We start from the raw sequence: 10985 nt of genomic DNA, 5'->3' as shown, positions 1-10985 counted from the left end.
ACCATGAAGTGACACTTTTCCCAATTTAAAACTAGGTTGGTTTCTTGGCATCTTTTCAGAACAAGTTTTAGGTCATCAAGACAGGAGCTGAATGAGTCTCCATATACTGAGAAGTCATCCATGAAGACTTCCAGAAATTTTTCCACCATATCAGAGAAAATAGAGAGCATGCATCTCTGGAAGGTTGCAGGTGCATTGCATAGCCCAAAGGGCATCCTTCTATAAGCAAACACTCCAGATGGACATGTGAATGCTGTTTTCTCTTGATCCTGGGGATCTACTGCAATCTGGTTATAGCCTGAGTAGCCATCCAAAAAGCAGTAGGAATCATGACCTGCTAGTCTCTCTAGCATCTGGTCTATGAATGGTAAAGGAAAATGATCCTTTCTGGTGGCTGTATTGAGCCTTCTGTAGTCAATAGACATGCGCCACCCTGTAACTGTTCTTGTAGGAACCAGTTCATTTTTTTCATTATGAATCACTGTCATGCCTCCCTTTTTTGGGACGACTTGAACAGGGCTCACCCAGGGGCTGTCAGAAATAGGATAAATAATCCCAGCCTCCAGTAATTTGGTGACCTCTTTCTGCACCACTTCCTTCATGGCTGGATTTAGCCGCCTCTGTGGTTGAACCACTGGTTTGGCATTATCCTCCAATAGGATTTTGTGCATGCATCTAGCTGGGCTTATGCCCTTAAGGTCACCTATGGACCACCCAAGAGCTGTCTTGTGTGTCCTTAGCACTTGAATAAGTGCTTCCTCTTCCTGTGAATTTAAAGCAGAGCTTATGATCACTGGAAAAGTGTCACCTTCTCCTAGAAATGCATATTTCAAGGATGGTGGCAGTGGCTTGAGCTCTGGTTTAGGAGGTTTTTCCTCTTTCAGAAGAAAGTTCAGAGGCTCTTTCAGGTCCCCTGAATCCTCCAAATCAGGCTGAACATCTTTAAAGATGTCTTCCAACTCTGATTCGAGACTCTCAGCCATGTTGATCTCTTCTACCAAAGAGTCAATAAGGTCAACTTTCATGCAGTCTGTTGATGTGTCTGGATGCTGCATGGCTTTGACAGCGTTCAACTTGAACTCGTCATCGTTGACTCTCAGGGTTATTTCCCCCTGTTGGACGTCAATGAAGGATCGTCCAGTTGCTAGGAAGGGTCTTCCTAGAATGAGAGTAGCACTCTTGTGCTCCTCCATTTCCAGCACAACAAAGTCAGTGGGAAAGGCGAATGGCCCAACTCTGACAATCATGTCCTCAATCACGCCTGATGGGTATTTAGTGGAACCATCAGCAAGTTGGAGACATATTTGGGTTGGTTTAACTTCTTCAGTTAAGCCAAGCTTCCTGATAGTGGATGCAGGTATCAGGTTGATGCTTGCCCCAAGATCACATAAAGCTATCTTGGTGCAATCACCTTCTAATATGCATGGTATCAGAAAACTCCCAGGATCTTTAAGCTTTTCAGGAAAGCTTTTCAGAATGATTGCACTGCATTCTTCAGTGAGGAGAACTCTTTCTGTTTCTCTCCACTCCTTTTTATGACTCAAGATCTCTTTCATGAACTTGGCATAAGAAGGTATTTGCTCAAGTGCCTCTGCAAATGGAATCTTTATTTCAAGAGTCCTTAGATAATCTGCAAAGCGAGCAAATTGCTTATCCTGCTCCTCTTTCCGGAGTTTTTGAGGATAAGGTATCTTGGCTTTATAATCCTCAACCTTAGTGGTTAGAGGAGCCTTTTTAGAGGGGTTGTTATCAGCACTTGTGTGTGTCTGATCCCTCACTGGCAATTGCGTACCAGAGTCAGAAGCTGGAGTGACGTTAGACGCCAACTCACTGTCTGTTCCTGGCGCCTGAGCCCCAGAAATGTGCCCCTGTTGGGCGTTCAATGCCAGATTCTTGCTCATTTCTGGCGTTGAACGCCAATCCTGCCTTGTTTTTGGCGCTGAACGCCAGTTTTGGGCATGGTCTGGGCGTTCAGCGCCAGCCTTCCACCCATTTTCTGGCGTTTTAGTGCCAGAATTATTTTTCCCTGGGCTCTTACTGTCCTCAGGGGGATATTTGGTGGGTTGCTCGTTTCTTGAATTTTTGATGCCTTGAGGTGGGGTATTTAATGTTTTCCCACTTCTTAATTGCACTGCTTGGCATTCTTCTGCTATTTGCTTTGATAGCTGCTGCTTTGTTTGCTTAAACTGTTCTTCCATATGTATATTAGCTATCCTTGTCTCCTGTAATCTGTCTTTGAATTCAGCTAGCTGCTTTGTTAGAAAATCTAATTGCTGGTTGAATTTAGCAGCTTGTTTTACAGTACTGAATTCAGCAGTTACTGTTTTAACCTCTTCATTCATGGAAGGGTTGCTGCTTAGATACAGATGTTGATTCCTGGCAACTGTATCAATGAGCTCTTGAGCTTCTTCAATTGTCTTTCTCATATGGATAGATCCACCAGCTGAGTAATCTAAAGACATCTGAGCTCCTTCTGCAAGCCCATAGTAGAAGATGTCTAACTGAACCCACTCTGAAAACATTTCAGAGGGGCATTTTCGTAGCATCTCTCTGTATCTCTCCCAGGCATCATAAAGAGATTCATTATCTCCTTGTTTAAAGCCTTGGATGTCCAGCCTCAGCTGTGTCATCCTTTTTGGAGGGAAATATTGATTCAGGAATTTTTCTGTCAGCTGTTTCCATGTCCTTATGCTGGCCTTAGGTTGGTTATTTAACCACCTCTTAGCTTGATCTTTTACAACAAATGGAAACAGTAATAGTCTGTAGACATCCTGATCTATTTCCTTATTATGTACAGTGTCAGCAATTTGTAAAAATTGTGCCAGAAATTCTGTAGGTTCTTCCTGTGGAAGACCGGAATACTGGCAACTTTGCTGCACCATGATAATGAGCTGAGAATTCAACTCAAAGCTACTAACTCCAATGGAGGGTATGCAGATGCTACTCCCATATGAAGCAGTAGAGGGGTTAGAATATGACCCCAAAGTCCTCCTGGACTGTCCATCTCCACTTATGTCCATGATGGATCTATGGATATAACTTGGACTGATTTATCTTTTTATTTATTTTATTTTATAAGAAGTAAATACTTAAATAAAATAAAATAACCAAAAAGAATTTGAATTTTGAAATAAATTTTTTTTTATTTTTTTTTTATTTTTTTTATTTTTTATTTTTTTTTTCGTAAAAAAAAATTAAAGATAATTAGTAAAAAAAACGAAATTTTTGAAAAAGAGGGAAGATATTTTCGAAAATTAGAGAGAGAGAGTTAGTTAGGTAGTTTTGAAAAAGTTAAGAAACAAACAAAAAGTTAGTTAGTTAGTTGAAACAAATTTTGAAAAGATAAGAAGTTAGGAACTTAGAAGAGATATTTTGAAAAGATATTTATTTTTTTTTTGAATTTAGTGAGGAGAGAGAAAAACAATAAGATAGTACAAGATTTAAAATTTTTAGATCTAATGCTCCTTGTTTTCGAAAAATTTGGAGGGAAAACACCAAGGAACACCAAACTTAAAAATTTTAAGATCAAGACACAAGGAAGCTCAAGAACACTTTGAAGACTCACAAGAACACAAGAACATGAATGAAGAACACCAAACTTGAAATTTTTAGAAAACCAAACCAAAATTTTCGAAAATCAAAAGGGAATCAACAAGAAAACACCAAACTTAAGGTTTGGCACAAGATTTAATAAAAAATATTTTAAAAAAAAAAGGTTTTGAAAAGAGTATAAAAGATTCTAACCCAATCAAATTAATGCTCTAGCCAAATGAGTTATGGGACCTTCAAAAATTTTAAGAAAGATTATTTTTGAAAACACCAAACTTAAAGTTTGGCACAGGGTTTAATAGAAAAATTATTTTTGAAAAAGAAGGTTTTGAAAAGAGTATAAAAGATTCTAACCCAATCAAATTAATGTTCTAGCCAATTGAGTTATGGGACCTTTAAAAATTTTAAGAAAGATTATTTTTGAAAAAGGTTTTTTTTTTTTTTTTTTAAAATATGATAGCCAATTATCATGAACATAAACACCACGTTCTAAATAACTGAGCTATAAGTTTAAAGTATTTTAACAAGGGGTAATTAATAAAAGACTCTAAACCAAAAAAAAAGAAAGATTTTTCCTAATCTAAGCAACAAAATAATCCGTCAGTTGTTCAAACACGAACAATCCCCGGCAACGGCGCCAAAAACTTGATAGCACAAATTGCGAATCACACTTTTCACAACGCGTACCACTGACCAGCAAGTGCACTGGGTCGTCCAAGTAATACCTTACGTGAGTAAGGGTCGAATCCCACGGAGATTGTTGGTTTGAAGCAATCTATGGTTATCTTGTAAATCTTAGTCAGGAAGCCAATTATGTTTATCAATTGAATTGTGAGTAACCAGTAGAGCATAAATTAAAAGTTACTTGTTGTGCAGTAATGGAGAATATGTTGGAGTTTTGGAGATGCCTTGTCTTCTGAATCTCTGCTTTCCTCTGTTTTCTTGTTCACGCACGCACGTCCTCCTATGGCAAGCTGTGTGTTGGTGGATCACCGTTGTCAATGGCTACCTTCCATCCTTCCAGTGAAAACTACGCTCACGCGCTCTGTCACAGCACGGCTAATCACCGGTTGGTTCTCGATCCGGTTGGAATAGGATTTACTATCCTTTTGCATCTGTCACTAACGCCCAGCCTTCAGGAGTTTGAAGCTCGTCACAGTCATTCAATCCTTGAATCCTACTCGGAATACCACAGACAAGGTTTAGACTTTCCGGATTCTCATGAATGCCGCCATCAGTTTTAGCTTATACCACGGAGATTCTGATTAAGGAATCTCAGAGATACTCATTCAATCGGATATAGAACGGAGGTGGTTGTCAGGCACACGTTCGTGGGTTGAGGAAGGTGATGAATGTCACAGATCATCACCTTCATCACAGTTAAGCGCGAATGAACATCTTAGATAGGAACAAGCGTGTTTGAATGGAAAACAGAAATACTTGCATTAATTCATCGAGACACAGCAGAGCTCCTCACCCCCAACAATGGGGTTTAGAGACTCATGCCGTCAGAGAATACAAAGTTTAGATCTGAAATGTCATGAGATACAAAATAAGTCTCTAAAAGTTGTTTAAATATTAAATCAGTAGCCTAGGGTTACAAAATATGAGTGGACTATGATGGATGATGCAGAGATCCACTTCTGGGGCCCACTTGGTGTGTGCTGGGGCTGAGATTTCGTGCAGAGGCCATTTGTGGAGTTGAACGCCAGTTTTTATGCCAGTTTGGGCGTTCAACTCCAGTTTTTGATCCTTTTCTGGCGCTGGACGCCAGAATTGGGCAGAAGGCTGGCGTTGAACGCCAGTTTACGTCGTCAATTCTTGTGCAAAGTATGGACTATTATATATTGCTGGAAAGCCCTGGATGTCTACTTTCCAACGCAATTGAAAACACGCCATTTTGAGTTCTGTAGCTCCAGAAAATCCACTTTGAGTGCAGGGAGGTCAGAATCCAACAGCATCAGCAGTCCTTTTTCAGCCTGAATCAGATTTTTGCTCAGCTCCTTCAATTTCAGCCAGAAAAATACCTGAAACTACAGAAAAACACACAACTCATAGTAAAGTCCAGAAACATGAATTTTTCCTAAAAACTACTGGAAATAAACTAAAAACTAACTAAAACATACTCAAAACTATATGAAATTATCCCCAAAAAGCGTATAAAATATCCGCTCATCAGCGACGCTGCCACGTCGCGTGCGTGTTTTTTTTTTATTATTTTTTTATATGCAATTATGAAGTATGCAATATGCAGTGCTAATGTAGATGCTATGAATACTTCCAAGTTCAATAAAATAAAATAAAAACAAACAACACGAAATAAAATTGAAAAAGAAGCGATCATACCATGGTGGGTTGTCTCCCACCTAGCACTTTTAGTTAAAGTCCTTAAGTTGGACATTTTCTGAGCTCCTTGTCATGGCGGCTTGTGCTTGAACTCATCTTGAAACTTCCACCAATGCTTGGACTTCCAATAAGCTCTATCAATACCAAGTAAATTCCTCAGGCTTTGATGGAGTTCTTCACAAGCTTTGAGCTCCCAAAATTGATCCTCATATATTCATGGATCCCAAATCTTGTTTCTACACTAGTCTTCAAGTTGATTATCATGATTCCATCCGGGTGGTTCAGCCTTAGAATTCTCACTGAAGCGTCCAAACAACTTCCCAGACCCATTCAATTGAGCTCTACACCAACCTTTGCGTTTAAACTTAAAGCTTCCAACCATAATGAACCTTGCAGGACAATTTTTACCACTAACCATCTTCTTCTTACTCTTAATGCCACAAAGAGCTCTAAGTTGACCATCCATCTCTAGTAGCCCATATTCAAGTGGGAAAGTAAAGGTCAAGGATGAGAATTTTACCCACTTGAATGTTGTGTTGGATGGTAATGGCCTTGGGGGAGGTGTCTCTAATGAACTTGCAAGCTCCACTTCCTTGTGCTCTTCTTTGACATCTTCCACCTCTTTGCAAGCTTCTTCAATTTCAACCTCTTCCTCTTGGTAGCTTTCTTCCAATTAAATCTCCTCTTCACTACTTTCCAAGGTCATGGGAGGTTGTGCTTCTTCTTCTTGAATCTCCATCTCTTGATCGACCTCTTCCAATTCCTTAACCATGACATGCCTTGGAGGTTGTACACCCTCCTCAACATCAAATGCAACTGTCTTGGAAGGAGGCTCTATGTCTTGACTTTCCCATGGAGGTTCAGCATCTCCCAGGTCTTGAACCACTTCTTCCTCTTCAATAATTACTGCTTTGTCCAGTAGTTTTAATATAAAATTGTACTCATCCTTGATGATTTTCTTTCCATGACAACTCCTTTCAACTATTCTTTCATCTTCCAGGGTCTCTCCTATCTCCACATTTTGGGCCTCCTCTTGCTCTAAGACAAAATCAGACTCCTCCTTGATGTCTTCCTTCACTAATTCTTCAACCACTCCTTCGACTTCAAGGGTCTTTACTACCTTCACCTTTAGGGCCTCCTCTAGCTCCTTATGAAGTATAGATTCGTGAAGATGATCCATTCTCTCTTGTTCCATGTCAATAGCATCATTGGGATCATGTCGCTCTTGGATTGATGGATGTGAGTGCTCTTCCATGGATGGTGGTGATGGGATGGGGAGATCATTCTGTGGTTGAAAAGGAAGTGCACTAGAGCTTGAGGGTTGATTGTTGAAGGTATTTGGTGGTCTGATTTGGGCGAAGAGAGCTTGTATAGTAGAGTTTAGATCGGTAAGTGCTTTCTCCATGGAGGTTTGTGGTGGATAGGAGGGTTCATTTGTTGGGAGAAAGGGTTCATGGTAGGAAGGTGGTTTATCTTGATAATGATAAAGAGATGGTGTATTTTGAGGTGGTGGTTCATGAGAGTAGTTGTGTTGGAATGGGGGTGGTTTTGTGTATGGTTCATTTGGCTTATAAGGTGGTTGGTATGGTGGATACGAGTTAGGGTCATATGGAAGTGAATGGTGGGAAGGGGCTTGTGAGTATGGTGGTTCAAAATTACGTGGAGGAGGAGGTTCATAGGTATTTTGTGGTGGGTATTGATTGCCACGAAGAGGTCCACTATAACCATTGTCTTAGTGCGTATCATAGAATGGTTGTTGATAGTGCCTTGGAGGTGGTTGTTGCCAAGAGGGTTAATCAAATCCTTGTGGCTCCTCACATCTTTGATTGTCCCATCCAGGGCCCCAGAGAAAATATGGTATATTATATATTAAATCAAAGCCCCAGACGTTAGCTTTCCAACGCAACTGGAACCGCATCGTTTGGACCTCTGTAGCTCAAGTTATGACTATTTTAGTGCGAAGAGGTCAGGCTAGACAGCTTTGCAGTTCCTTCAACTTCTTGTATTCCTTCCACTTTTGCATGCTTCCTTTCCATCCTCCAAGCCATTCCTGTCCTGTAATCTCTGAAATCACTTAACGCACATATCAAGGCATCTAATGGTAATAAGAGAGGATTAAACATAGGGAACTTAAGGCCAAAGAAGCATGTTTTCAATCAAAGCACATAATTATGAAGGCAAATGTAAAACCATGCGAATAGTATGAATAAGTGGGTAAAGAGTTAATAAAAACCACTCAATTGAGCACAAGATAAACCATGAAATAGTGGTTTATCAAGCTCTGTTGTTCCCCATGAATTAATGCAAAGTACTGTTGTTTTTCTATTAAACTCAAGCCTATTTCTTATCTAAGATATACACTTGTTCTTCAACCTGAGGAAGGTGATGATCCGTGACACTCATCATCATTCTCACCCATGAACGCGTGCCTGACAACCACCTCCGTTCTACTTGCAATCGCTTAAGTGCATATCTCTTTGACTTCTGGTTCATGATGCATGGTTACCTCGCCTGACAACCGAGCCTTCCATTCCATGAGATCAGAGTCTTCGTGGTATAGGCTAGAATTATTGGCGGCCATTCTTGAGATCCGGAAAGTCTAAACCTTGTCTGTGGTATTCCGAGTAGGATCCGGGAAGGGATGGCTGTAACGAGCTTCAAACTCGCGAGTGCTGGGCGTAGTGATAGACGCAAAAGGATGACTGAATCCTATTCCAGTGTGATCGAGAACCGACAGATGAATAGTCGTGCGGTGACAGCACATTTTGGACCATTTTCACTGAGAGGACGGGATGTAGCCATTGACAACGGTGATGCCCTGCATAAGCTTGCCATGGAATTTTGGCGCCGTTGCCGGGGATTGTTCGAGTTTGGACAACTGACGGTTCATCTTGTTGCTCAGAGTAGGTAATTTTATTTTATTTTTAAGCTTTTTACTTTTATTTATTTTTGAAAAAAAAATAAAAATAAATATTTTCAAAAATATATTTTTTCTTCAGAATTTTTAAGAATGAATTCTAGTGTTTCATGATGATTTGTTGAATCCTGACTGGCTGTAAGCCATGTCTAATCTTTTGGACCGGGGTTTCAACTTATCATCACAAGAGCTTGTTGATCTTCACCCATTTGGCAGTTACACACATAGTTGTTGTATACATGGGAGGTAGGCAATGTATGCTAAAGCTTGGCTGGCCATTGGCCATATCTAGTGCTTTGGACTGGAGCTTTCACTGAAAGCTTGGCTGGCTAGTAAGCCATGTCTAATTCCAGGACCGGAGTTTTAGACTAATATTGCATGATTCCTGGAATTCATATTAAAAATTTTAAAATCCTTATTTTTCTTTTTCCAATTAATTTTCGAAAAAAAAACCAAAAAAAATTTAATAAAATCATAAAATCAAAAAAATAATTTGATGTTTCTTGTTTGAGTCTAGTGTCAAATTTTAAGTTTGGTGTCAATTGCATGCTTTTATAATTTTCTTTAATTTTCGAGACTCATGCATGGTGTTCTTCATAATCTTCAAGTTGTTCTTGATGATTTGCTTTGTTGGATCTTTGCATTTTTATGTTTTGTGCCTTTTCTTGTTTTTCATATGCATTTTCAATTTGTTAGTGTCTAGAGAATAAAAATTTTTAAGTTTGGTGTCTTGCATGTTCTTCTTTTCTTAAAAATTTTAAAAAATAAGTTCTTGATGTTCATCATGATCTTTAAAGTGTTCTTGGTGTTCATCTTGACATTCAAAGTGTTCTTGCATATTTTTCTTGTTTTGATTCATAATTTTTTATGTCTTGTGTCTTTTTTGTGTTTTTCTCTTTCTTCATTAAAAATTCAAAAATAAAAAAAATATCTTTCCCTTATTTTCTCATAAATTTTCGAAAATTTGATTTGATCAAGTCAAAAGTTTTTAAAATTTAATTGTTTCTTATGAGTCAAATAAAATTTTCAATTTAAAAATTCTATCTTTTTTAAATCTTTTTCAAAATGCAAATCTTTTTCATTTTTCTTTCATAATTTTTGAAAATTTTTAAAATCAATTTTCAAAATCTTTTTCTTATTTTTATTTCATGTTTCCGAAATCACTACTAAAAATTAATGTGATTGATTCAAAATTTTTCAAGTTGTTACTTGCCTATTAAGAAATGCTCAATCTTTAAATTTTAAATCATATCTTTTTATTTTCTTGTTAGTCAAGTAATCAACTTTAATTTTCAAAATCAAATCTTTTTAAATTTCTTTTTCAAATCTTTTTCAAAATAAATTTCAATCACATCTTTTTCAAAAATTAATTTCAAAATCTTTTCTAACTTCTTATCTTTTCAAAATTTTATTTTCAAATCTTTTTCAATTAACAACTTAACTTTTTGTTTGATTCTTATCTTTTTCAAAACTACTTAACTAATTCTCTTTCTCTAATTTTCGAAAATCACCTTCCTCTTTTTTTTTCAAATTTCCTTTTTAATTAACTAATTGTTTTGAATTTTAATTTAATTTCATTTCATTTTTCTTTTTTTTAATTTTCGAATTTTAACTTTAAATTTAAATTAAAAACAAAAATATTCTTCTTTTCTTTTCAAATTATTTTCGAAAATTTTTCTATCTCTCATCTCCTTCTAATTATTTATTTATTTACTAACACTTCTCTTCATCTTAAAATTCGAACCCTCTCTTTCTCTTGGTGTTCGAATTTCTCTTCTTCTATTCCTTTCTTCTTCTACTCACATAAAGGAATCTCTATACTGTGACATAGAGGATTCCATATTTTCTTTTCTGTTTTCTTCTTTTTCATATAAGCAGGAACAAGGATAAGAGCATCCTTGTTGAAGCTGATCCTGAACCTGAAAGGACTCTGAAGAGGAAGCTAAGGGAAGCTAAAGCACAACTCTCTGGAGAAAATCTGACTGAAAATTTCGAAAAAGAAGGAGACATGGCCGAAAATAATAACAATGCAAGGAAAATGCTTGGTGACTTTACTGCACCAAATTCCAACTTACATGGAAGAAGCATCTCAATCCCTGCCAGTGGAGCAAACAATTTTGAGCTAAAGCCTCAACTAGTTTCTTTGATGCAACAGAATTGCAAGTTTCATGGA

This window comes from Arachis ipaensis, chromosome B5, assembly GCF_059453495.1.
Source record: "Arachis ipaensis isolate K30076 ecotype BB chromosome B5, ASM5945349v1, whole genome shotgun sequence".
NCBI lineage: Eukaryota > Viridiplantae > Streptophyta > Magnoliopsida > Fabales > Fabaceae > Arachis > Arachis ipaensis.
This window is presented reverse-complemented; position numbering follows the sequence as displayed.